Raw genomic sequence first — 27981 nt, 5'->3', positions numbered from 1 at the left:
AGCCGATAGAGCAGGTGTCATTTTGGACATATGTAACAGCTGTGCCAGCTCGTGTCCATGCCCAGCAACTAGTTGAGTGCAGACCCTGAGTGGTGGGGAGAACTAACAGGGGGATAGGAGCCTGTGACTATGTGAGGCTTCTCTACTGGGACTGTGAAAAAAACTGAGGGAGTGTGGGAGGGAGCATGGCTGGGACTCTGGGCACTCACACTGGGAGACTCCACATGCTCAGGGCTTCCTGGTTACCTGGAGAGAGACATCGCTGGAGAATCTGAACTTACACTGAGGACTGCACAGATCCTTTGTGTGCTCCTTGGGACAGAGTGGATGAATATTATAGCCACTGGGGCTAGCGCTGAGGTACTGGACTCCATTAAGGAGAGGAGCTCAGCTGAGCAGAAAAACTTTCCCTTCTGATAAAAAAGAGAGAGCGAGATTTATCATGCCCAACCTGGGTGTGTCAACATAGGCATGCCCTCAACCCTGGAGAACTGAACAGAGCTCTCCGGCCACATCCACTACAAGCCTCTATAGAGATTCAAAAGCAGACATTCCACTTATCTACACAGTCACAGTACAAATATAAAACACACCAGAGCAAAAAAGGAAAAAAAAAAAAGAACAATGAGTATCTCCACAAATGCCAAACAACAAATGCAGCAATTCAAGAAACAAGAAGGAGGAAGACAACATGAAGTCCCCAAAAGAACACAATGCTTCCATGCTAGATTGTGAAGATGATGAGATGGAAGAAATGCAAGAAACGGAGCTCAAAAAATTGATCATAAGATTACACAGAAATAATCAGAAGCAAACGCACAAACTACTGAAATCCATACAGCATATGAAAGGAAATTTCTCCCATGAAATTGAGATCAGAAGGAGAAATCCAAACGAAATGAAGAATTCAACAGAACAAATACAAAAATGCAACTGAGAGCCTTAACAATAGAATTGGTGAAGCAGAAGAAAGACTATAAGACTTAGAAGACAAAGCACAGGAAAGAATACAGTCAAACCAAAGACAAGAAGAGGAAATTAGAAACCTAAAAAACACGGTTGGGAATATACAGGATACTATAAACACACACACACACACACACACACACACACACACACACAATTTGGGTTCTAGGAGTTCCTGAAGACATGGAGAGAGAGAAAGGATTAGAAAGCCTTTTTAGGGAAATATTAACAGAAACCTCCCTAGTCTGGAGAGATAAAAAGACATCCAAGTACAGGGAACACACAGGAAATCTAATAGACAAGGCCAAAAAATACCCTCACCACAACACACTGTAATCAAAGTCACCACAGTAAAACCTAAAGAGAAGATTCTAAAACATGCATGAGAGAAATGCCAGATTACTTTCAGAGAATCTCCAGTTAGACTCACAGCAGACATCTCATCAGAAACCCTACAAGCTAGGAGAGAATGGTGAGACATAGTCCAAGTCTTAAGAGAAAAAAAACTGTCATCCCAGAATATTATACCCTGCAAAGATCTCATTTATGAATGAAAATGAAATAAAGACCTTCCCTAACAAAGAGAAATTAAAACAATCTGTTGCCACCTGTCCAGCCCAACAAAAAATGCTTAAGGATGAGTCGCACACAGAAATACTGTCATCACTATGAAAGAAGGTGAAGGAAGAAAATCAATCAGTGAAAGCTCAAAGAAAATTCAAACTAAAAAAATGGGAATATTTTTGGAAAAACGGCAGGAAAAAGTGATTACATATCAATAGTCACCTTGAATATATAAATGGCCTCAACTCCCCCATTAAAAGGCACAGACTGGCTGAATGGATTTAAAAAAACATCTATTTGCTGCCTACAAGATTCACATCTCATCAAGAAAGATGCATGCAGACTGAAAGTGTAAGGGTGGAAAAAGATATGCCATGCCAACAGAATCCAAAAGGAGTTAGTGTAGCCATCCTAATATTAGACAAAATAGACTTTAACACAAAAACTGTTGAAAGAGACAAAGGATAGGCTTGGTGCTGTGGCACAGTGGGTTAACACCCTGGTCTGAAGCGCCAGCATCCCATATGGACACCGGTTTGAAAGCTCGCTGCTCCACTTCCAATCCAGCTCTCTGCTATGGCCTGGGAAAGCAGGAGAAAGGTGGCCCAAGTCCATCAGCACAGCTCCAGTCATTGTAGCCAATTGGGGAGTGAACCAGCAGATGAAGACTGACTGACCGCTCTCTCTCTCTCTCTCCCGATCTCTCTCTCTCTCTCTCTCTGCCTCTGCCTCTCTCTATGTAACTCTTTCAAATAAATCAATCTTCTTTTTTTCTTTTTTAAAAACTTTTATTTTTAAATATAAATTCTAAAAGTACAACTTTTGGATTATAGCGGCTTTCCCCCCCATAACCTTCCTCCCATCTCCCACTCCCTCTCCTATCCCATTCTTCATCAAGATTCATTTTCAATTATTTTTATGTACAGAAGGTCAACTTGGTATATACTAAGATTTCAACAGTTTGCACCTACACAGATACACAATGTATATAGTACTGTTTGAAGATTAGTTTTACCATTAATTTGCATAGTACAACATATTAGGGACAGAGATCCTACATGGGGAGCAAGTGTACAGTGACTCCTGTTGTTGATATAACAATTGACACTCTTATTTATGACACTAGTCTTGTTTATGTGGTCCCTTTGACATTTAATCCTATCTTTTTGATCAATTATGAACTGCAACTGATCACTTTGGCTAGTAAGATGGCATTGGTACATGCCACCTTGATGGCACTGATTTGGAATCCCATGGAACATTTCTAGCTCTACCATTGGGGTAAGTCCGAGAGAACATGTGCCAAACTATACATCTCTTCCCTCTCTTATTCCCACTCTTCTATTTAACAGGGATCACTTTTCAGTTAAATTTAAACACCTAAGAATATTTGTGTGTAAATGAAAGAGTTCAACCAATAGTATTAAGTAGAAAAAAAAATACTAAAGGGAATAAAATAGTAAGTTTTTCCTTGACAGTCAGGACAAGCACTGATCGAGTCATTGTTTCTCATAGTGTCCATTTCACTTCTACAGATTTCCTTTTAGATGCTAAGTTAGTTGTCACTGATCAGGGAGAGCATATGATATTTGTCCCTTTGGGACTGGCTTATTTCACTATGTATGGTGTTTTCCAGATTCCTCCATTCTGTTTCAAATGACCAAATTTCATTTTTTACTGCTGTATAGTATTCTATAGAGTACATATTCCATATTTCTTTAGCCAGTCTACTGTTGATGGGCATTTAGGATGATTCCATGTTTTAGCTATTGTGAATTGAGCTGCAATAAACACTGAAGTGCAGACAGATCTTTTATCAAATAAATAAATCTTTAAGGGGGGGCACTATGTAATGATTAGGGGATCAATTCAACAGGAACATGTAACTACTATAAATATATATGCACCTAATCACAGGGCAACTGGCTATTTAAAAGAAATGTTAAAGGATTTAAAGGGAGACTTAGACTCCAGTGCAATAGTAATGGGGAACTTCACTACTCCACTTTAAGCAATGGACAGATCAACCAGAAAGAACATCAACAGGAGAAGAGCAGATTTAATCGACGCTATACACCAAATGGACCTAACAGAGATCTAGAAAACTTTTCGCCCTACAGTCGCAGAATACACATTCTTATCAGCAGTGCATGAAACTTTCTCTAGGACTGACCACATATGAGGCCATAAAGGAAGTTTTAGCAAATTCCAAAAAAATCAAAATCATACCATGCGTCTTCTAAGACCACAATGGAATGAAGCTGGAAATCAGCAATTCAGGAATCTCTAGAGCATATACAAACATGGAGACTGAACAACATGCTCCTGAATGAACAGTGGGTCAAACAACAAGTCAACAGAGAAATCAAAAAATTTCTGGAAACAAAGGAAGACAACATAACATATCAAAACTTATGGGATATAGCAAAGCAGTGTTAAAAACAAAGTTTATAGCAATAGCTGCCGAAATCACAAAACTGGAAAAGCACCAAATAAATGAGCTACGTGCATCTCAAGGATCTGGAAAAAACAACAGTAAACCAAACCCAAAACTAGTAGGAAACAAGAAAAAAATTAGAGGAGAAATCAACAAAATTGAATTAAAAAATATAAAAGATCAGCAAAACGAAGAGCTAATTTCTTTAAAAAAAAATAAATAAACAAAACTGACACACCATTGCCCAACTAACCAAAAAAAAAGACCCAATTCAATAAAATTAGAGATGAAAAAGGAAATGGACAACACACACCACAGAAATAAACAAAATCCTCAGAAATGACTACAAAGAGCTGTATACCAACAAACTGGGAAATGTAGAAGAAATTCCTAGACACATATAAGCTACCTAAATTGAGGCATGAAGACATAGGAAACTTAAACAGACTCGTAACCAAGACAGAAGTTGAATCATTAATAAAGGCCCTCCCCACAAAGAAAAACCCAGGACTGGATGGCTGCACTGCTGAATTCTACCAGACATTTAAAGAAGAATTCACTGCAATTCTTCTGAAGCTATTCAAAACAGTTGAGAGGGAATCCTCCCAAATTCATTCTACAAAACCAGCACCACCTTAATTCCTAAACCTGAAAAAGATGCAACAGAGAAAGAGAATTACAGGCCAATTTCCCTGAAAAACATACATGCAAAAATCCTCAACAACTTCTAGCCAATTGAATCCAACATCAGAAAGATCACTCACCCAGACCAACTGGGATTTATCCCTGGTATGCAGGGATGGCTTAACATTCACAAATCAATCCATGTGATACATCACATTAGAAAAATGCTGACAAAAACCGTATGACTATCTCAGTAGATGCAGAGAAAGCATCTCATAAAATACAACAGCCATTCATGACGAAAACTCTAAGCAAATTGGGCAAAACTTGGAAGCATTCCCACTGAGATACAGTACCAGACAGGGATGGCCACTCTCACCACTGCTACTCAATATAGTCCTGGAAGTTTCAGCCAGAGCCTTACGGCAAGAAAAAGAAATCAAACGGATACCAATTAGAAAAGAGGAAATCAAAATTTCCTAGCTACAGATGACATGATTCTATACGTAGGGGATTCAAAAAAATGCCACCAAGACTCTACTGGAACTTATAGGAGAGTTTGGTAAAGTAGCAGGATATAAATTCAACACACAAAAACCAACAGCCTTTGTATACACAAACAATGCCAGCTGAGAAAGAACTTCTAAGATCGAACCCATTCATAATAGCTACAAAAAGTCAAATACTTTGGAATAAATATAAGCAAGGATGTCACAGATCTCTCCAATGAGAATAACAAAACATTACAGAAAGAAATAGGAGAAGATGCCAAAAAATGGAAAAACCTTCCATGTTCATGGTTTGGTAGAGGCAATATCATCAAAATGTCCATTCTTCTGAAATCAATTTAAAAATTCAATGCAATACTGATCAAAACACCAAAGACAATCTTCTCAGATCTAGAAAAATGATGCTGAAATGCATATGAAGACACAGGAGACCTCGAATAGCTCAAGTCAGCTTATACAACAAAAATAAAGCCAGAGGCAGCACGATACCAGTTTTCCAGACATACTCCAAGGCAGTTATAATCAAAATAGTCTGGTACTGGTACAAAAACAGATGGATAGAACAATGAAACACACAGACTAGACACACCAGAAATCAATCTACACATCTACAACCAATTTATATTTGATGAAGGAGCCAAAAAACCAATCCCAGGAGCAAGGACAGTCTCTTCCTGAAATGGTGCTGGAAAAACTCGACTTCCATACACAGAAGTATGAAGCAAGGCCCCTACCTTATCCCCCTACTCAAAAATCCACTCAACATGGATTGGAGATGTAAATCTATGACCCAACACCATCAAATTATTAGAGAACAGTGGAAAAACCCTGCAAGACATTGGCACAAGCAAAGAGTACTTGGAAAATACCCCAGAGGTGCATGCAGTCAAAGCCAAAATTAAACATGAGATTACTTCAAATTGAGAACTTTCTGTATGGCGAAAGAAACAGTCAGGAAAGTGTAGAGGCAACCAAAGGAATGGGAGAAATTATCTGCAAACTATATGACTTAAGAAGGATTAATAACCAGAATCTACAAAGAGATCAAGAAACTCCGTAACAACAAAAAACAACCCAGTTAAGAGATGGGCCAAGGACTTAAACAAACATTTTGCAAAAGAGGAAATCCAAATGGCTAACAGACACATGAAAAAATGTTTAGGATCACTAACCATCAGGGAACTGCAAATCAAAACCACAATGAGGTTTTGCCTCACCCCGGTTAGAATGGCTCACATACAGAAATCAGCATACAAGAAATGCTGGTGAGGATGTAGGGGAAAAGGTACCCTAATCCACTGTTGGTGGGAATGCAAACTGGTGAAAACCACTATAGAAGACACTTTGGAGAAACCTCAGAAGTCTGAATATATTCCTACCATATGACCCAGCCATCCCACTCCTTGTAAGTTACCAAAGAGAAATGAAATCATCACACAAAAGAGCTATCTGTACCTCCATGTTTATTGCAGCTCAATTCACAATAGCTAAGACATGGAATTAACCTAAATGCCAATCAATGGAAAACTGCATAGAGAAATTAAGGGATATGTACTCTATGGAATACTACATTGCGGTAAAAAAAAAAAATCCCATCATTTGAAACAAAATGGAGGAATCTTGAGAACACCATACTTAGTGAAATAAGCCAGTCCCAAAGGGACAAATATCACTTTCTCCCTGATCTGTGACAACTTACAGGACACCTAAAAGGAAACCTCTAGAAGTGAAATTGACACTAAGAGAAGCAATGACTTGAACAGCCCTTGTCTTGACTGTCGAGAAACAGTTTATGCTTTTATTGTTTTCACTATGCTCTTTTTCTACTTAATGCCACTGGTTGAGCTCTTTACTTAACATAGAATTAATCATAGATGTTTAAATCCATTTGAAAATAGATCCCAGTTAAAAAAAAATAAGAAATGGAATAAGAAAGAGAAGAGATGTACAGTTCAGCAAAAAGTTCCCATGGACTTACCCCTGAGGGTAAAGCTAAAAACTTGCCATGGGACTCCAAATCACATGAAGCTGGGTGGTACTAATGCCACCTTACTAATCAAAGTGATCATATTAGGTGTGTAACTGATCATATAGATAGGATGAAGTGTCAAAGGAATCACATAAACAAGACCAAGTGTCTGCTAATGACAATAGAGAGAATTAAAAAGGAGAGAATGATCCAACATGGAAAGTAGTCCACACAGCAGACTCACATAATGACAAATGCCCTAAACAGCACTCTGACCTCAGAATCAGCCCTTAAGGCATTTGGATCTGACTGAAAGGCCCATGAGAGCATTTCAGGCATGGAAAACCAAGATACTGTAGCAAAAAAAAAATGATCACCATGAAGGATGTCTGTGAATGAGGTTCCAGGGTAAAGAAGAGGCCATCAAAGAAGGATGAGCTTTTCTTTGAAGGGAGGAGAGAACTTCCACTTTGCTTATGGCCTTGTCTAAATACTGCCAGAGTTTGTGGACTCAAAATGCCTCCATAGCCTTGGCAGCTCATGTCAAGAGCCTCGGGTGATTACTGATGTCATCAATACGAGTGTCAACTGTTAAATCAACATTACAGGAGTCACTGTGCACTTACTCCCATGTAGGACCTCTGTCCTTAATGAGTTGTACTATGAGAATTAACTGTAAAACTTGTCTTCAAACAGTACTTTATACTTCGTGTGTGTGCATTAGGGTAAACTGTTGAAATCTTTACTTAATATAGAGTTGGGCTTCTGTATATAAAGATAAGTAAAAGTTAGCATTAATGAAGAATGGCATGGGCGAGGTAGCAGGAGGTGGGATGAGACTGGGGGGTGGGAGGGTGGGTATGGGGGCAAGAACTGCTATATTCCTAAAGATGTACCTATGAAATTTGTATTCATTAAACAAAATCTTTCTTAAAAAACTCACAGTGTTCATACCACACAAAATACTGGATGACGGGTGCATTATGAACACCCTGATGCTAGAGAAGAGCACCGGAGATGGTTATTCATGCAATCACCCCACTAAAAATGTAAAATTCTAACTGTGACAGCTGCTATGAAAGGGGAACTGGGCCTGGCTTTGTGGTGTAGGGAGTTAAGCTGCCACTTGCAGCACTGGCACCCCATATGAGTGCTGGTTCGAGTAGCAGTTGTTCCACTTCTGATCCAGCTCCTTCCTAATGTGCCTTGGAAAGCAGAAGGGAATGGCCCAGGTTTTTTGGCCCCTATGCCCACCATGTGGGAGACCAGGAAGAAACATTACTATGCTCCTAAGTCTGCATATATATTAAATACATGACATTTGTTCACTTAACATTTTCATTAGATTTCATTTAAAGTAAACAAAATTCATGTATTTCACACATACAAATTTAGGAACATAGTGATACCTCCCACCCTACCCTTCTTCCCATCCACTCTCCCACCCATTCTCCTCCTTCCTCTATTATTCCCAAGAACTGTATCTATGAACTATATTGAATCTGTTAAGACTAACTGAAAATAAAATAAAACCCTTAAAATAAAAAAAGGAAAGGTCAGCTGAATCACAAGAAGGATTTCAAAAACAAAAAGGGGACCCAGCTTATAAACAAAAAAACTACAATGGCTGTTCTGTTGTTCAGTGATGATTTGTTTTCCTTCTTTGACCTTCAGTTTCCTAGTTAAACCTAATTTTATTTTCCTGAGGTAAACATACTTTTTTTAATTTCTGGAGCACCTAGTGTGTACATCATGGTATTATACTTTAAATTACTTCCACCTTAAAAAAAAAAAAAACTTAAAAATAATTCTACAGATGAGACATCTGAAATTCAGAGAGATAGAGAATCTCCCCTGAGTCCTATGCTATTTATCATCTCAATGATCTGGGGAGTGTAAATAGAAAGAGAAGTCAGAGAAGAGAAGGACGGGTGCCCGCCCGAAGGATTCCAGAATCCAGGTGCAGAGGGGCAGTCTCCAGCATCCAAGGAAGTCCATTGACAGGCTGAAATTTATATGAGACTGTATTCATTTGACTTAAATTCCCAATTTATGAATTTTTAATGGTTCAGTTTGAAATATATGAACAAACATTTATTGAATGAATACAAAACTAGACCATGCAACTTATTCTTATCCATACAGAAGGAATTTCACATTGTTCTATCTATACAGAAAAGTTTACTGTCATTGGAAGCAGTTTTTTTTTTTTTTTTGGTGGGGGGGAGATTTATGTAGTTAATTGAGAGAGTTATAGACAAAGAGTGGGAAAGACAGAGAGAAAGGTTTTAAATCCACTGCTTCCCTCCCCAAATGGCCACAACTGCCAAAGGTGGGCCGAATTGAATCCAGGATCCAGGAGCTTCCTCCGGGTCTCCCACATGGGTGCAGGGGCTCAAGCACTTGGGCCATCTTCTACTGCTTTCCCAGGCCATAGCAGAGAGCTCGATTGGAATAGGAGTAGGAAGGACATGCACTGGTACCCATATGGGATGTCAGTGCTGCACGTGGAGGTTTAGCCTACTACACCACGGTGCCAGTCCCTGGAATTAGGTTTTGAATATTTTCTTTAGTATAGTCTGTCACTCTGTGGCCTAGGGAAAATGTTTTGGATTTTCTGGGATTGAAAAAGCATGGGTAGTGATTTCAAGCTTTCTTATTTCAACCACTTTCTAGGCTGTGAGTCTTTGCAAACGTGATGAATGCAACAATGCATCAAAAAGATACCATATACACACACACACACACACGTATGATATATATATATATATACACATATGTATGATATATACATATATACACATATGTATGATATATGCATATATACAAACACATAACATGTAATGTGACGAAGTATGTTTTATCACAGGAATGCAAGTGTGGTTCAACATCTATAAAAAATAATCAATGAAATCACATCAGCAGAACGAACAACAAAAAATAAATGAACATCTCAAAAGATTCAGGGAATGCTCCCGTCAAAATCCCTTAATGATAAAAAAAAATTCTACTAACAAGGTACAGGAGAAATATAGCTCAAAATTATCAAAGCTAAATGATAAACAATAGCCAGTATCATACTGAATGGGAAAAAGCTGAAAATATTTCACCAGAGTTTTGGAGCAAGATAAGAACTCCACATAGACCATTCTTAGTCAATACAGTATCTCAAGTACTCACCAGAGTACTCAGGTAAAGTAAAGAAATAAAGGATGAAAATTGGGAAGGAGGAAATCAAAATACCTGTTTTTTCAGAAGACCTGATTTTAGACGGAAAAACTTAAAACACCGCAGTCAAAATATGTTGGAAGTGATAAACCAATAAGTCACAGGATACCAAATCAATGTTAAAAAAAAAAGTTGCATTCTTACACACCAATAATGATCCTCTGAAAAGGTTAGTTTAAGATCTTTGTAAAAAGTAAGCATGGGAAGAGGAGAGGGAAAAGGAAGGAGGGTGGAGGTGGGATGGAGAGTTGAATGGAAAGTATCACCATCTTCCTGAACCTCTATATATGAAGTATATGAAATTTGTATATTTTAAATAAAAAATAGGAAACAGGAAAAAAGAAACCTAAATTTATAATAGCTACAAAAATTAAATATTTAGTAATAAATACAACCAAATAAGTGAAAGATCACAATAAAATTATAAAGCACTGCTGAAATAAATCGTCAGACACATGAAAATGTGAAGACATCCCCTGTTCATGAATTAGAAGAATTAACATTTAAATCTTCATATTCCCTAGGAAATCTACAGATTCAATGCAAGTCCTATCCAAATACCAATGACATTCTTTAAACCGTCAGAAAAAAAGCTTCTAACATTCATATGGAACCAGAGAAGGCCCAGAGAAGTCAAAGTGATCCTATACACACCTGGGGGCGTAACAATACTTGATTTCACAAAGTTATAGCAACTAAAATAGGATGAAACTGGCATGAAAATAGATACAAAGATCAATGAAAAGAGAAAAAAATATATAAATACAAACATACATAACAGCTACCTGATTTTTTGATGAAAATCCCGAAGTCTTTTCAATAAGTGGTGCTGACAATACTAGATAGACATATATAGAAGAATGAAATTAAATGCCTGTCTTTCACAACATATAAAAATCAACTCAGATGGATCAAAGACCCGAAAATACGAAATTGCTAGAATACAACATAGGGAGACACCTCTTAAAAGAGGCAGAGGCAATGACTTTTTGTTTAAAACCCCAGAAGTTCAGGTAGCAAAAGTAAAACTAGATCAAACTCTGAAGCTTCTGTACAGCAAAGAAAACAGTAACAGAGTGAATAAACCACCAATGGAAAGGGATAAAATACTTGCAAACTACTTACTTATCCAACAAAGGATTAATAGCCAGAATATCAGGAACTCAACAATTCAAAATCAAGCATCCAATACAGTTAAGAAATGGGCACAAGGGGCCTAAAAAGACAATTCTCAAAAGAAAAAAAAAAAGGAAATGACCAACAAATATATGAAAAAAACTATTACGAGCCATCAGAGAAATGAAAATAGGGGCCCACACTGCAGCATTCTAGGCTAAGCCTACGCCCACAGGGCTGGCGTTCCATGTGGGCACTGGTTCATGTCCTGGCTGTTCTTCTGATCCAGCTCTCTGCATATGGCCTTGGAAAGCAGTGGAAGATGGCCAAAGTGCTTGGGTCCCTGCAACCACCTGGGAAGAAGCTCCTGGCTCCTGGTTTTGGATGGGCTCAGCTCTCACCAATGTGGCCATCTGGGGACTGAACCAGTGTATGGAAGACCTTTGTGTGCCTACCTCTCTGTCTGTAACTCTGCCTCTCAAGTAAATCTTTTTTTTTTTTTTAAAGAAGAAATGCAAATCAAAACCCCAAAAAGATATCACCTCATAACGCTAGAATGCCTATCAAAAAGAAAAAGTAAAAAATTCTAGCAAGGATATGGAGAAAGGAGAACTCTCCTATACTGAGTGTGGGAATCCAAATGAGTACAAGCACTGAGGAAAACACCGTGGAGATCTCTTAAAAACTAAGAATAGCACTGCCATATGACTCGACAATCTCAATACTCTGTATACATCCAAAAGACATGAAATCACTGGATCTAAGAGACACCTGCTCCACCATGATTACTGCAGCACTGTTAACAACGGCCAAATTATGGAATCAACCAACGAATCCATCATCTGATAAAGAGATCAAGAATTTGTTGTGTATCTACCAAATGGAATACTATTCAGCCATTTAAAAATGAAATCCTGTCCTTTGCAGCAAAATGTATGCAACTGGAGGATATCATGTTAAGTGAAAAAGGCCAGACACAGAAAGACAAATAACACGTGCACGGCTTCACATACGCAAGCTAAGAACCTGACTGCATAATGATGAATAAAGGATGGCAGGCACTGCGGCGGATGAAGGGAGTTTCGACGAGGGGCACAATATCAGAGTCGGATCAATGGAATAAGTTCCTATCGTTACACAGCACAGTGAGGAGACTAGCTCACAATAACCTAGTATATGTTACATGAACACACAGAAGAAATTCCAGGCCTTCTGTCATAAAATAGTGACAAAGAAAGGGAAATGCTGATTATCCCATTTTTCAACAGGACACAGTGCAGACATGCACCGAGACATCATCCTGTAGACCCTAGGTATGTGAAATTATTGCTAATGTCAAAATTTTCAGAAAACAGAACCATACCGTGCACCAGCAACACCACCACTGGGTACATGTCCCACAGAAAGGAACTAAGTGTAAGTAGTTCTGTGTATCTATAGCTCCGTGTCTGAAGCACCAGGGAGCAGTTCATACATCTACAGTCCCATGTTTGAAGCACATTTTCAGCCATGAAGGAAAAAGCAAGGAGCATCTGGTGTGCCCATCAACAACGATAATCACTTGCCTCTTGAAACAGCAGACCAATAAAACCCACCTGCCAAACGGCATGTGAGAGTAACCACTTCTCCAAATGCCACCGTGGGAGAAAAAGGAATGATTTAAGTTTTGTCTGCAAAGCAGACATTCCTGGGGGACTTTTCCAACTGGGTTGGATGGAATAGGAAAACCACAATCAGAACTCCAAATTGACAGGCATAAGATGTCCCCAAATCAGATATGCTCGGGAGCAGAAACTCATTCTCATACCACAGTCCCCACTAGGAGGGCAAGGATGCAGATAAAGTAGACTGCATTTCTGTCTCACTAAAAGGGAATAGTATCTTGGCAAACAAAATGAGCGGAGAGTTCATCAGACGAAGTGGTCAGGAGTTTGTTGTATATATGCAAAATGGAATACTATCCAGCCATTTGAAAAGAATGAAGTCCTGTCACTTGAAGCAAGAAGTATGGAACTGGAAGTAAGTGAAAACAATCCAGACACAGAAAGACAAAAACTGTACCCACTCCCTCACAAACACAAGCTAAAAAATATCGGGGGCCAGTGCTGTGGCACGGTAGGTTAAGGCTCTGCCTGTGGTGCCAGAATCCCATGTGGGCACCGGTTCTTACCCCTGCTGCTCCTCTTCTGAACCAGCTCTCTGGTTATGGGTTGAGAAAGCAATGGAAGGTGGCCCTAGTGCTTGGGCCCCTACATCCACTTTGGGAGACCCACAAAAAGCTCCTGGCTCCTGGCTTTGAATTTGCTCTGCTGCAGCTGTTGCAGCCATTTGGGTAGTGAAGGAGCAGAAGGAAAACATCTCTCTGTCTCTCCCTCTCTCTGCAGCTCTGCCTTTCAAATAAAAATAAATAAATCTTTAAAATACACCAATCTGAATATATAATAATTAATAAAGGATGTAAGAGGTTGGAGGGAAAATGCAAGGAGTTTGGATGATGGGTACCAAGTCAGAGTAAGATCAAAGAAATAACTTCCTAATGTTACACAGAATAATGGAGAGGATAGCTCACAATAACGGAGTATGTGTTGTATGAACATACAGAAGAAATCCCAAGACTTCAATCATAAGTACTGAGAAACAAAGGGAAATACTGATCACCCCATTTTTAATCAGGACACATTACAGACATGTACCAAAACATCATACAGCAGCCCTTAAGTAGGTACAATTATTGTTAACTTCAAAATTAAAAAAAAAAAAAAACATAACCTTCACGTGAACTAGAAACTCCATCGCTGTGTATACACCAAATGGACAGGAACTAAGTATTTCAGATACTTTTGGTCCCATGTGTAATGCACCAGGGATGACGTACTTAGACTCTGATGACATTTTCAGCCATGAAGAAAGCAGCAAGGAGAAGTCTGGTGTTGGCTTACATAACAGGAAGCACGTGCCATTTGCTACAGCAGGTCAATAAAATCCACTTGCCAGGTAGCATGTGAATAATCACCACTCCAAGTGCAACCGTGCAACAAAGAGGAATGACAGTTTTGTCTACACAGCAGGCATTCCTTGGGGACTTCCACAACTGACTTGGATACAATAGGAAAGCTACAAGCTGAAATCCAAGTCGACAGGCCTATGATGTCCCAAATAATATAAGCCAGGGAGACTCCACTATGAAAGCAAGGATGCAGATAATACATAGTGCGGTTTTGCTACATTAAAAGGCAGTAGAATTTTGGCAATCAAAATAGCTGAGAGTTGGTCAGTGAGGTTAGGCCCATAGCACAGATATCAACAGTGTCCCACCAAAGGGGGTACTCCAATGTAAGGGTATGGACTATCCAGTTTGAGGCCACACAAAGGCCACTAGCAATTGGTGATGTCCCAAGAATTGGTGGACATGTGAATTTCAAGATGGCCTTGAGTGAGGGTGGGCTGCTCAAGGACCAGTAGGATGATCACACGTTCTGCCCACTTCCATCTAACTAGAGATTCCCAGTGGCTGGAGGCCAGGACACAGCTCATGATGCTGAGTGAGGTAGTCCAAACTCTCTGTGAGTCAAACAATAGTGTCACTAAAAGCTCACAGCTAAGTTCAAGTCCTTTACCCATGTGAGCCTCAGAACCACAAACTATCCGCCAAGGTGCATGCTTGTGGGTGACTGGTGAGATAGGTGGGTCTTAGGGTTCACTAGAGGTGAGGATGTTGGTGTTATCACAAAGTGAAAATGTGCTGGGCTTCCTTGGTTGAAACCGAGTCACTGAGGAGAAGGAGTTATATGGGGATTTCCTGAGGAATTTTTCTGAATTCCTTTTTCAAAACGTACACCAAAAATTTGAGGTTGCAAGCTCTCACCTCCTATGGGACTAAGGTCCGCACTGACTGGCACAAGGCGTCAGATGCTGATGTTTGAGGCCCATTTGTCCTCCTCCTCTTGATTATCAGTTGAAACAACGTCCTCAACATAGTGTCACAGGTGGATGCTAGATGACAACTGAAGGCCAGCCAGAGCCTGTTAACACAGACCACGAGCCCTGGGGGACCAGAGGCAGCCCACAGAAGTCTCAGAAAGGTGCAGTGTTGGCCTTCAAGTTAAAAAGTAAATGGCCCCAAATCTCCACCGGACACAATAAAATGCTTGCCACACCAATAATGGCAAAATTCTCAGGGGCAGCCTGGTAATGTCAAGTAAGGTGAATTCAAAGCGAGGCATGACCTTCTTGAGGTCGTGGTAATCTGCAGGATGCCTCCAATCCTATCCTCCAGCTTTGAGAAGGTGCTTGATGAGTGGGTTAATAGATGACTCAGCGTATTTCAGACAATACTTCTACTACGTCAGGGACAGCTATGCCAATTCCCCACTTGTCTTGCCTGAGTGGCTATTTTAGGGTGCTGACAATATAGGGAGGTGTGTGGTAAATGTCCAGGCTCTAGGCAAGCATGCCACATCAGTACAAAAGACTTGGGCTTGATCTAGGTGAAGAACAGAAGTGTTAGGCTGTCCATACCAAGGAACAGAAATGACAGCTGAGCAGTGGGCAGAAGCAACACAAGGACTCATGGGAAGAGGCTGGGTCCTGTCTTAATGATGGCCATGGCAGTCGACCCAAGGGCATGTCCTCTCCATAGTCTGTCAATGAATATTGCTGGGCAGATGCACTCTACTGGGAAAGATCACAATGCCGTAGGAGTTAGTGCCCAATGATCCACAAGGCTCTATAATGTGACCCTACTACACGGTGGTTGCCATCCATAAAGTTGCCTGGTGATGACAGCTTACCTTCGTGTGCAGAAGAAGCCTACCATTGTTGAATCTCTGGTGGTCTTCTGTCTAGAAGGCATCCGTGGTGTCCAGAGGGTCTGGAGAAACTCATGAGACTTGCCTGAAGTGAGCCAGTAGGCAGCAGTGCAGCCTGCAAAGCCACTGACTTTGTTGTTGATGCTCAGAATAGGTCCCATCATCTGCACAATGGATCAGAGCAAGTCAGAGAGCACCACATTCGATTACATAGCACTGGACTGCAGGGAGATGTTGAAGGAAACTCTGGCTGTGAACACTCTACGTGTCCACCTTGCTATTTCCCAGGGTGCGTAGCGTTTGCATAGCTTGATGAACTTCTGAAGTGGACGCCAACAGGGCCAGAAATTTTGCTTGGTCCTGTGGTGGGACCGCTCTTACAAATAACGACGGGAATGCTGACGTTGTGGAACTGCAGGTAGGGCGTCAGCTAACAAAGCTTCCATTTCATATTGTAGTGCTGGGTCATGCCCCGGCTGCTGTGCTTCCACTCCAGCTTCCTCCTAAGGTGCAAGGAAAGACAGTGGATCCTGTCTGAAGATCTCAGGCCTCTGCAACCCATGTAGGAGAAGAAGATGGAGTTCCTGCTCCTGGCTTCACCTTGGCTAATCTGTAGCTGATGCAGCCATTTGGAGAGCGAGGTAGTGGATTGGACAATATCCCGATCTCTCCCTCCGTAATGTTTTTTTTTTTTTTTCCAAATAAAAAATCATTACAATATAACAATAGCCAAGGAACTGAGATAGAGTTGTTAAGATGCCATTTGGGTTATCAACGCCCCATATCAGAGTGCCTGGATTTCCGTACAATCTTCTTGCAGTCCAGTTTCCTGCTAATGTACACTCTGATGGGTAGCAGGCATTGGGTCAGATACTTAGGTCTCCTCCACCCCCGTGAGAGAAGTGGATGGAGCTCTTGGCTTCCGACTTTGGCCTAGCCCTTCCATAATGTTTGCAGGCTCCAGGGTTGAGGCCAACAGATGGAAACATTTTTCTCTATCTCACACTGCCATTCTAATAAATTAGAATATAAACGCATCAATACATTGTATTTGGCATGGCAATTAAAGACATCATCTTTGGTGCCAGCATCCCATTACAGAGTAATTACAGAGGATCAACACCTGGTCGTGCATTCAAATCCAGGTTCCTGCTTATGCATACCCTGGGAAACAACAGAGGATGGCTCAGATATTTGGGCCCTTGCCACTCAAGTGGAGTGATCCAGCCAATGGGAAATTTGTCTTCTTGTCTTTCAATGAAACAATGAATAACGCTTAAGTAAGTGAATGAATAATTCCACTGGGTCCAAGGTACCTTGTATGGGACTGTCCTACGGGCAGCTTTGCCATTCAGGAGTGGGGGCTGCACATAGTCGCTGAAGAATGCCTAACAGCCTCAGTAGCTCTCTTTTTTTCTTAATTGTACGCCATACACGGAAATATAGAGGCTCCTTCTGTAGTGTGGTGTTTAACATGCTCTGGACACCCACTGCAGTAGAAAAAGGGACAGTTTATGGTCACCCTCTGTGCAAACATGACGCCATCTGTTTGTGCTTTCCAGACAAGTCGGACAGGATCTTGATGTAGTTCCGTGAGAGCTGCCAGCTGCCAACTCTGTTGCCCGGTGATTTATAGACTACTTCCTGTCAGGAACACGGCAAGGTTGCCCTTCTCAATGCGTCCCTGTCCAGTCTTTGAGCAGGCTTTGTGTCTCCATCCACAGCAAGGTGTGTACCTCTATGTGGACTTCCTTGGTGTCTGAGATACGGCACTTCACCATCTGAGACAGTTGCAGAGGAGGCAACTACTTTCTTACATGTCCTGGGTGGTGCCTGGCAGCATGTGAGGGGCAGCCGGCAGTCATCTGGTGCAGCCAGACTCACCATCTCACAGCACACAAGACTCTGCATCACCCAGGTGCAAGTACAAATGTCTGAAATGATCCCATGAGATCATGTTACTTATATGCTGCGGACAGCAACACTCAGCACACAACCTTGTAAGAAGCCTCACTGTCTCACTGGGAGTCGGGGGGGGGCACAGAAAGCAGTGATAAACCAATGGGTGAACCCATGCACTTCATCAGCAATGTCAGTCCACAAGTCTGCCAGTTCCCCCATGGGAAACAACAGAGAAATTTTCCACAGGTAAACTTTTAAGCCTCTATGACATGCTCTTATATTCATAACATGAAATATTCCTCAACACAACTATTAACAATAACTGAATTCAACAACATTGTAGAATACATGATGTTGTGCATGGAAAAATCTAAACACTCCACCAAAAAATGCTTCAAGATGAAAAACCAATTCAGTAAAGTCACAGGTTACATAATCAACATACAAAATACAGTAGCTTCTTTATATTCTAATAACCAACTTGCCAAAAATGAAATTTAAACATTAATCCCATACATAATAGGGACAAAAATAAAACATTTAGGAATAAATGTACCCAAATAAGTAAAAAGATATCTACAATGAAAATTCTAAAACATTGAAGAAATAAATCATCAAGGACTCCCAAAATGGAAAAAAATAGAACTTGCTCATGGATTGCAAGAATTAGTATAATTAAAATACCTATAAAGCAACCTACAAGTTAAATGAAATTCCTATCAAACACCAATGACATTTTTTTTACAGAATGAGAAAATAATCCTAAATTCCATAAGAAATCACAAAATATCAATAACAGCCAAAATGATCCTTAGCAAAATAAAAAAATCAACTTGGACATGTCAGAATACCAGACTTCAAAGCTTACTACAAAGCTATAGCAATCAAAGCAGCATGATCATGGAAAATTAATTAATTAATTAATTAATCCACACAGGGAGAGCCAACTGATTTTTCATGAAAGTGCCCAGACTATACATTGGAAAAAAGTACAATCTATTCAGTAAATGGTGCTGGCAAAACTGGATGCATATATGTAGAACTGAATATTACAGAACCATAAAAAAATTAAAACGCTGTTATTTCTATCAAAATCGTTGCAACTGAAGGACTTCACGCTCAGTGAAATTATCCAGACACAGTAAGACAAATATTAGATGTTCTCCTTTATATATGGGAGCTAAAATTTTCTTTTAAAAAATGAGAAAACAACAAAAAATACAAAAAAGAAAATAATGCCTGTGTGTATCAGTATTGCTGCAAATACAGTTTTGTCACACTTTCTTTTATATCTTTGTCAAACAAATTCTTAAGAATGATATGCTGGCCGGTGCCGTGGCTCAATAGGCTAATCCTCCACCTGAGGCGCCAGCACACCGTGGGTTCTAGTCCCGGTCCGGGCGCCGGATTCTGTCCCGGTTGCCCCTCTTCCAGGCCAGCTCTCTGCTATGGCCCAGGAGTGCAGTGGAGGATGGCCCGGGTGCTTGGGCCCTGCACCCGCATGGGAGACCAGGAGAAGCACCTGGCTCCTGGCTTCGGATCAGGATCAGCGTGATGCACCGGCCACAGCGCGACGGCCGTGGCGGCCACTGGAGGGTGAACCAACAGCAAAAAGAAAGACCTTTCTCTCTCCTCTCTCTCTATCCACTCTGCCTGTCAAAAAAAAAAAAAAAAAAGAGAGAGAGAGAGAGAGAGAAAAGAATGATATGCTACTATAATTTTAATAATTCATGATCGTTTTAAAATTTACTGTGTATGAGCGTAGCTGACATTTTTATACAAACCTCTGATTTAATAAATATAAATCTCGTAAGCACACCTTTTGGATTATAGTCATTCTTCCCCCCATACCCTCCCTCCCACCCACAAACCATCCCAACTCCTACTCCCTCTTCCATCCCATTCTTCATTGAGATTCATTTTTAATTATCTTTACATACAGAAGATCAACTCTATACAAAGTAAAGATTTCAACAGACTGCACCCACACAGACACACAAAGTTGAAAGTACTGTTTGAGGACTAGTTTTACCGTTAATTCTCATAGTACAACACCTTAAGGACACAGGTCCTACATGGGGAGCACGTGCACAGCGACACCTGTTGTTGATGTAACAACTGACACTCTTATATTTGACATCAGTGAGCACTCTAGGCTCTTGGTCATGAGCTGCCAAGGCTATGGAAGCCTCTTGAGTCCACAAACTCCAACATGATTTAGACAAGGCCATAATCAAAGTGGAAGTTCTCTCCTTCCTTCAGAGATAGGTACTGACCGCTCTGACAGCCCTTCCTTTCTCCTGGGATCTTACTCCCAGAGATCTTTCATGTGGGTGACTTTTTGCCACAGTGTCTCAGCTTTCCATGCCTGGAATGCTCTCATGGGCTTTTTAGCCAGATCCGAATGCCTTAACGGCTGACTCTGAGCTAGAGTGCTGTTCAGGGTATTTGTCATTCTATGAGTCTGCTGTGTGGCCTGCTTCCCATGTTGGATCATTCTCTCCTTTTTAATTCTATTACTATTAGCAGACACTTGGTCTTATTTATGTGATCCCTTTGACACTTAATGCCATCTTACTAGTTAAAGTGATCAATTCGAGTATACAACTGATCCTAAAGATGGGACTTCGTTTGTTTGATAATTTTTATGGCCCTTGCCTATATTCTTCCTTACTAGCTGAACTCTTTATGAGTGAAATATAAAGCTCTTAGGAGGCAAGTTAAAAAAAATATACACTATTTCAAAAATAATAAAAGATTTAAAGAGAATGACAAGCCCTTACTTTCTAAATTTTTGGTTTGTTAAGAATAGTATACAAACTGCAATGTCTCTGTAGGGATTCTCAAAATCCAATAAAATCTCAATTATGAAAAAAAGCTTATCTCGTATTCATTGTATTGCTCTGATGCTATTCAATTTCACATACACGTGAAAACATACTACCATTTTCTTAATTAAAGGAAACAATCTAAAATAAATATTCATCACCAACTTAAAATGCAGCATAATAGCCTTTTGACTGAGCACGTCAAGAAAGAACCATTCAGTCATTTACAGGCTATGTTTTTGTATTGATTAACCTTTTTCAAATACCATAATATTAGTTGTGACATTAATCATTTAAAACCCCTTAACCTTATACACCAAGTAACATGTTGGTATTTTTACTTACATTTTATCCACAAGAGTTGTACATATGTATGGGCTAGTGTGACATTTCAATACTTATATAAAATTTGTACTGATCAAATCTACATTTCTCTTTGGACATTATTTTACGCTTAGAGCCTTGAGCTCGTGTACTTGGTTTGCTAATAAAAGATCTAACAGAGATTACTGTGAGCTACACACAGCCCACTGTGTGACTTTAGGAAATGACTCAATGATCTACTGCCACTAGGATACAGCATCATCCGTAAACCCTTTTTTCCACCTCGTTTTAATATCGCAACTGGTTTCAAAAGCAAAACACAGAGAAACAATAAAGGGGAGAGGGGGAGAGACAAAGAGAGAAAGATACCCACCCGTCTAGCAGTTCATTACCCAAATGCCCACAAGGGCTGATCTGACCCAGGCTGAGCTGGGAGATGGTCTCCAATGTGGTAGCAAGAATCCCACTACTTAAACCATCACTGCTGCCACTGGTATCCTGAGCATTGTCTTTCCCACTAGGCCAAACATCCATCCTTCAAAAAACTCTGACATAGCCTCATATAGCCCTGGCTTCCAGAGAAGGAGGCCACAGTCCCCTGTCTTGACCCCATCACTGCATGGTCTCCTACTCCCCAATCACCACACATGCCCCCATGTGTGCCTCCCACAACCTCCCTAACTTCAACCAGCCCACTGTCTTCTCTGGCATAAGGGCCACATCATAATACAGCTTCAGATATCTGTATGTGGATACTCAGTTTGGTTCTGCCTGAGATATGGGTACCCGGGTCTGCTGAGTGTACACTTAACAACCCCAGTGTGCAATGAGGCCCAGTGTCACCTGGGGACCTAGTACCACAGATAGAACAGAACATCAGAGCACTGAAGCTAGGACGGCGGCACGGGACTCGGACCACGAGCCAGCAGTAAGGGCCAACCTGGCTTCTGCCAGCTTCTGCCAAGCTCCTGCTCAACTCCAGCCACAGCATCTGGTTAAACGGATCCAACGGAAGACACTGGGAACCCTGGCCCACCAGGGCTGCCAAACATGCAGTCACTGGACGTAAGGGCCCACATCTGAGGCAGAAGCAACCTAGCTATCCACATGTCCAAAACTGAAACTGTGGCATGGCACTGTCACACCACATATTAAAATCAACTCAAAATGAACTGAGAGTCCACACAGAAGATCTGAACCCTTACAACTTATAAAATAGAAAAATCCTTGACATTAGCCTCAAGAGTGGTTGCTCATGTGTTAACAATTAAGCACACAGAGCAAAAGCAAATATAAGGAAATGAAACTACAACAAACTAGTAAAGCAAGGATCAATGAAATGAAAAGGCAAACCAATGAATAGGAGAGAATGTTAGCAAACCAGATGTGCGATCAAGGGAGTAATACAAGGAATGGGCACCACTAAGAAGCAAAGAATACAATTAAAAAGGGACAAAGGACTGAATCAATGTTTTCCAGCAAAGACATACAATGTACCCAGTGGGTATGTGAAAAAGTTCTGAACATTGCTAACATCAGCAAAATGCAAACCAAGTTGACAATGGTTATTATCTCCTATCTGTTAAATGGCTACTGTTAAAAAGCTAAGAGATAACAAGTATTGGGCACAACGTAGAGAAAACGAACACACATTATTGGAGGGAAGGTACACTGTACCGTCCATTATGAAAAACAATATGGAAGTTCCTCAAATACAATTTAAAAAGGAACAACCTTTATTGACCATGAATCCAAAAGAAAATCACCATCTCAATGCACTGTCTGCACCCCCACATCACTTCAGCATCATTCACAATTCCACGATATGGAAATAATCCAAATGTTTGCTGATGGACCCATAAGGAAAAATGGGATACACACACAGTGGCATCCTCGCCAAACCTTAAAAAGAAAGGAAATATTACTACTTGTCACAGATGGATCTAAAAGTATGGAACTATAGGACATGACCATGAGGGAAACAAGACACACAGAAATAAGCACTACGACACGATCACACTTCCATGTGGAATATACAAAGTCCAACTAACACAGTCAGAGAGCAGGATGGTGTCTGTGATGAACTGGGAGCATGAAACTGAAGAGAGGGCAGTCAAACGATACAAACATATGGTGATGGGGCTGGAGCTGGGGTGTAAAAAAAAGCCTGAGCCTCCACCGGCACTGCCAGCATCGCGTGTAAGCACCAGACCAGGTCCCAAGTGCTCCACTTACCATTCCCCTCCCCGCTAACGTGCCTGGGAAAGCACTAGAAGATGACCCAAGGACATGGGCCCCAGTGCCAAAGTGGGAGACCTGGGGCAGAGCCCTGCCACTGAGGACATCTGAGGAGGGAAATAATGCATGAGATGAGATATCCCTCATCCTCTCGCTCACCCTGTCTGTCTCTGCCTTACTCTCTTTATTCCTCTCTCCCCTTTTCTCTGTTTCCTGCCTTTCAAAAGAAATGTACAGGGGTCGGCACCGTGGCTCACTAGGTTAATCCTCCACCTGCGACGCCCGGCATCCCATATGGGCACCGGTTCTAGTCCCGGTTGCCCCTCTTCCAGTCCAGCTCTCTGCTGTGGCCAGGGAGTGCAGTGGAGGATGGCCCAAGTGCTTGGGCCCTGTACCCCACGGGAGACCAGGAGAAGTACCTGGCTCCTGCCATTGGATCAGCCCAGCACGCCAGCCGCGGCGGCCATTGGAGGGTGAACCAACGGCAAAAGGAAGGCCTCTCTCTCTCTCTCTCTCTCTCTCTCTGTCACTGTCCACTCTGCCTGTCAAAAAAAAAAAAAAAGCATAGGAGTGTCAATGAGAGGGCAGGTACGGTAGAAGAATTACTGCTACCAATAAATACAGCTGCTAAAGCTGCAATTATTGAATGCATAAAGTATGTATACCTTAAATAAAAGTTGTCTGGGAAAATACATAAAGAAATAAAATTTGAAAAAGTTACAAAACACGGTAAAAGTGATAAATTTGTTAAGTGGCCTCATTGTACTAATCCTTTCATAGTGTACTGTAAGTATCAGGAGAGTCGAACGGTCTGTGTGAAAATGCAATATGCAGATCAGACTCACATCGAAACACAGAGAACGTGCCTTGAATAGATAGAATTTTTGTTTCTCAGTTACACTGTGAAAAGGCTGGAAAAAATAAAGCATTCAAAAATAGGTTCCTATACTTAAAATGCATCATAAAAGTTAAGGAACTTAGGTTAATATTGTGGGGTTTTGGTAGGCTTCATGGGACAGAAATGATGCTAAAACATTCATGATTGGGGCTGGCACTGTGGCATAGCGGGTGAGGCCACCAAATGCAGTGCTGGCATCCTACACGGGCACCAGTTCAAGTCCCGGCTGCTCCACTTCCAATCCAGCTCTCTGCTATGGCCTGGGAAAGCAGTGAAAGACGGCCCAAGTCCTTGGGCCCCTGAACCCACGTGGGAGACCCAGAAGAGGTTCCTGGCTCCTGGCTTCACACTGGCACAGTTCCGGCCCTTGCAGCCAACTGGGGAGTGAACCAGCAGGTGGAAGACCTCTCTCTCTCTCTGCCTCTCCTTCTATCTCTGTGGAAGTCTGACTTTCAAATACATAAATCCTTAAAAAGAACATTCACAACTTGACTAAACTAAATTTCAGGAGATTCATATCTTGAAAATAAAGATTCGGGAATTCCATCAAGAGAATATTTAAGACAATATCCAAGTAACATAATGCATTGTCGCCCCACCCCACCTCCCTCAAACTGAAAACTCAGAAATACAACATGAAAGGAAATGTATCTGAAGGAAACCAGGAAAGTGAAAAGTGAAACGAGAATCCTAAATTACTATGTGCTATTCTCCCACCAATGTGTGCACATTCCTATGTGCATTTAACATAGCTACTATTATAGGCAGGTTGTGAATTAGCCCAATTAAACTATGGAATGGAAAATGCAGGGCCTGCTTCATCAGTAGGCGACCAGTGACACTGCAAGAAAATGTTAACATAATTTAAATGTCTTTAAAGTAGCACTCTGAAAACCACAGATATACCAATTCATTGAAGGATTTCCTGGACTCCATGCCTGTTCTCTCACTACAGAACTCCCAAATATTTGCAACATTGAACTGCAAGTCAGTTTTAGTTTTCCCATTCATAATTACTGAGGTGTACATAACTCACAAACAAAACAAAGGCATTGTGTGAGGTGAACACTCCATCTAGTTTCCCCCCCCATAGATACGATTCTAGTCAAACACAGGGAAAGCATCTTAAGACGTTTGGCGTAAACCACTTTAATTTTGGAACTTCCCCAGAAAGTTTCTAAATTTTAACTTCCTGTTAGTAGTACACTAGTAGTTGCTAGCCTAGGGAGAGGCTAGGCTTATGGGAGATGATAAAGTTTTATGGTGGTCACAGGAGCAGAGGTGTGGAAAAGGTGACGGAATTGAGACACAAAAGCGAAAAGCCAAAGAATCACATATTCATGTGGCTTCCAGAAGGGTGTGGGGACCAGCCAGCCTTTGAGATGCCTGGTGAACGTTATCAGAGAACATGTGTGGACTTGGAGCATGAGAAAACAAGAGAACAGATTTTTCCTGGTTTGTTGTGTGTGAGGGAAAAGAATTATGGAATCAAGGAATCAAGTTTGAAAATAGCCAAAATGAGAAAACCGTGGGCAACATAAACAGGTCTAGCTAATGATGGGAGAAAAAGCCAAGACCCTCCTGAAACACGGTACAGAGATGAGGCTGTCTAGGATGAGAAGACCAGTGAGAACAAACACTTAGACTGAACATGGGGTCATTTCAACATCTGGATTTGAATAATCAGGACTAAGAGGAACACCAAGAGTGGATAATGAGGAAACTGGAACATCCATGATGACTCGCCTCAAGGGGTTGTTACCGATTAGTCCCTGCTCAGCATCTCCTAAAATGAAAATCAAGGAATGATCCTTGGATGTCAACACTAGTGAATGCTAACCAGCAGGAAGGAAGACTCGATTCTCCACATACTATAAGAACCAAACCACAAAACACAATACCTAGGGATTCTGAAATTCTGTGTTGTTTAAACACACGGACTAACAGGGATTTCATTTCGTCAACCAAAGTTTCACAACCAATGGCATGGCAACCATTGTGGATACTGTGCAGAAACAATACCCCTCTCCTCTCCGACCGAAAAATATCATAATCCAAGTGATTTCAATATTTCAAAATCTAACTTAGAAATAAAAAGAACCAGTATTGAGTTATTCAGAACCTTATAGTTTTATACCTGCAACAAATATACTTAGGGAATAATGCTTCCTTCTCAAACTTTCGGTGCCATCCTCTGATCTACTTGCCTCTGATGATAAACAGAGTCCCCACAGTCCTAGCTAATGTAATAATATGACTGGGATATGTGAAGTTTACATCGTATGTCTCCCCATATAGCCGCATTCGTTAAGACAATCTAACAATATCTTGCTAAAGAACTTTTTCATAAAATTAGGGCAACACTGGATATCACAGAGGCAGAATTAGAATTCAGTGGGGCAATGACATCGATATACAACCATTTTGGGGGGTTTCCCAGTCAATGCTATCACTGCTGTGTTGCAGAACCTTCCATGTAAACTGAGATAAACTAGCTTAGCAAATTAGGAAAAACAGGAGTCAAAGCCTGTGAGCAGGAACTTCCTTTCTGGATGACTAGATCCGTTTTCTCAGCTCCTATCCACCAAGCAGAACTATAAATCCAGAAAATAACACAAGAAACCTGGAAATTAACGCAGTCGCTGGGCATCGTAAGTGCCCACCCGACAGAAGATGACTCACCTGCTGGTTCACCCATCCTGGCATGACAATTCAGCCAGGTAGGCCCATTCCTTCTGGAACCGTATGTGATACCTCCGAGCACATACACATTTTACGATATACAATGTAAAGCCTATTTAGAACATGTGACATGAAATTTATAATATATAATACAAATTGAATATACAGCATTCAATTTATAACATACAATATAATACACAATTTATCCTTCCTTTCCCCTGGCTCCTGAAGGCCCGAGTGTCCCCTGCCTGTGGCCAGGGCCGGCATATGATACGCACAAACATTTCAAGAAGACTCACCAGGCGAGGAGGGACAAACCTGAGGGTCCTGTTGAACCTACTGCCACTCCTCCGACACCAGCAGCCCGGCCCTTCCTGCAGGTGTTGCTCTTGGCTGCTCACCTCCTTGTTCGAAGGCTTGGCGCCAGTGCTCAGCACATGTTCCAACAAAGAACTCCACGACGCTGGATGCTAAGAAGAGAAAAGGGAAACAGCAACACTGAGCACCCTTTTTATAAACTCGGTATTCGACAGCATGCGTCAATTCTGCTTGGATTCCCTTCAGGCACCAACCAATCAGAAAACAAAGACCAAGCCCACACAGGCTTGCACACGGGATGTGGCTCCAGGCTTCTCCGGAGCTCCTGCTGTCTGTACCAAGTAGACAGCGAGGCCAGGCTCCAGTGCGGTGGGGCCGCGGGTCAGCTGTTTGCTTCACTTTTGCCATGGAATTTATTCCACCATTCGATTTAAAATTTGACAGTTTTTCTCTTTAGGTACAGTACATACTCCTCTGATTGTCTCCCTAGAGTGTTCAAATAAAGTGAAACTGCTTTTATAGGACTCATGCATTGGGAGTGGTTTTGTTTTTCAACGACTGGATTACAGA

The 27981-nt window shown here is 41.2% G+C and overlaps 1 protein-coding gene across 1 annotated transcript in view; it reads right to left on the bottom strand.

Moving 5' to 3' along the window:
- Positions 1 to 188: 188 nt before the first annotated feature.
- Positions 189 to 27981, bottom strand: part of LOC108175429 (tolloid-like protein 1) — a 225606-nt gene continuing 197813 nt past the window's right edge. Inside the window, exon 27 of the mRNA XM_070047159.1 lies at positions 189 to 27563. The gene's annotated coding sequence lies outside the window, so the exon portion shown is untranslated. The remainder of the gene's footprint in view (positions 27564 to 27981) is intronic.

This window comes from Oryctolagus cuniculus, chromosome 8 (assembly GCF_964237555.1).
Source record: "Oryctolagus cuniculus chromosome 8, mOryCun1.1, whole genome shotgun sequence".
Lineage (NCBI taxonomy): Eukaryota > Metazoa > Chordata > Mammalia > Lagomorpha > Leporidae > Oryctolagus > Oryctolagus cuniculus.
The sequence above is the reverse complement of the archived record's forward strand: the minus strand, read 5'-3'. Positions and strand labels throughout refer to the sequence as shown.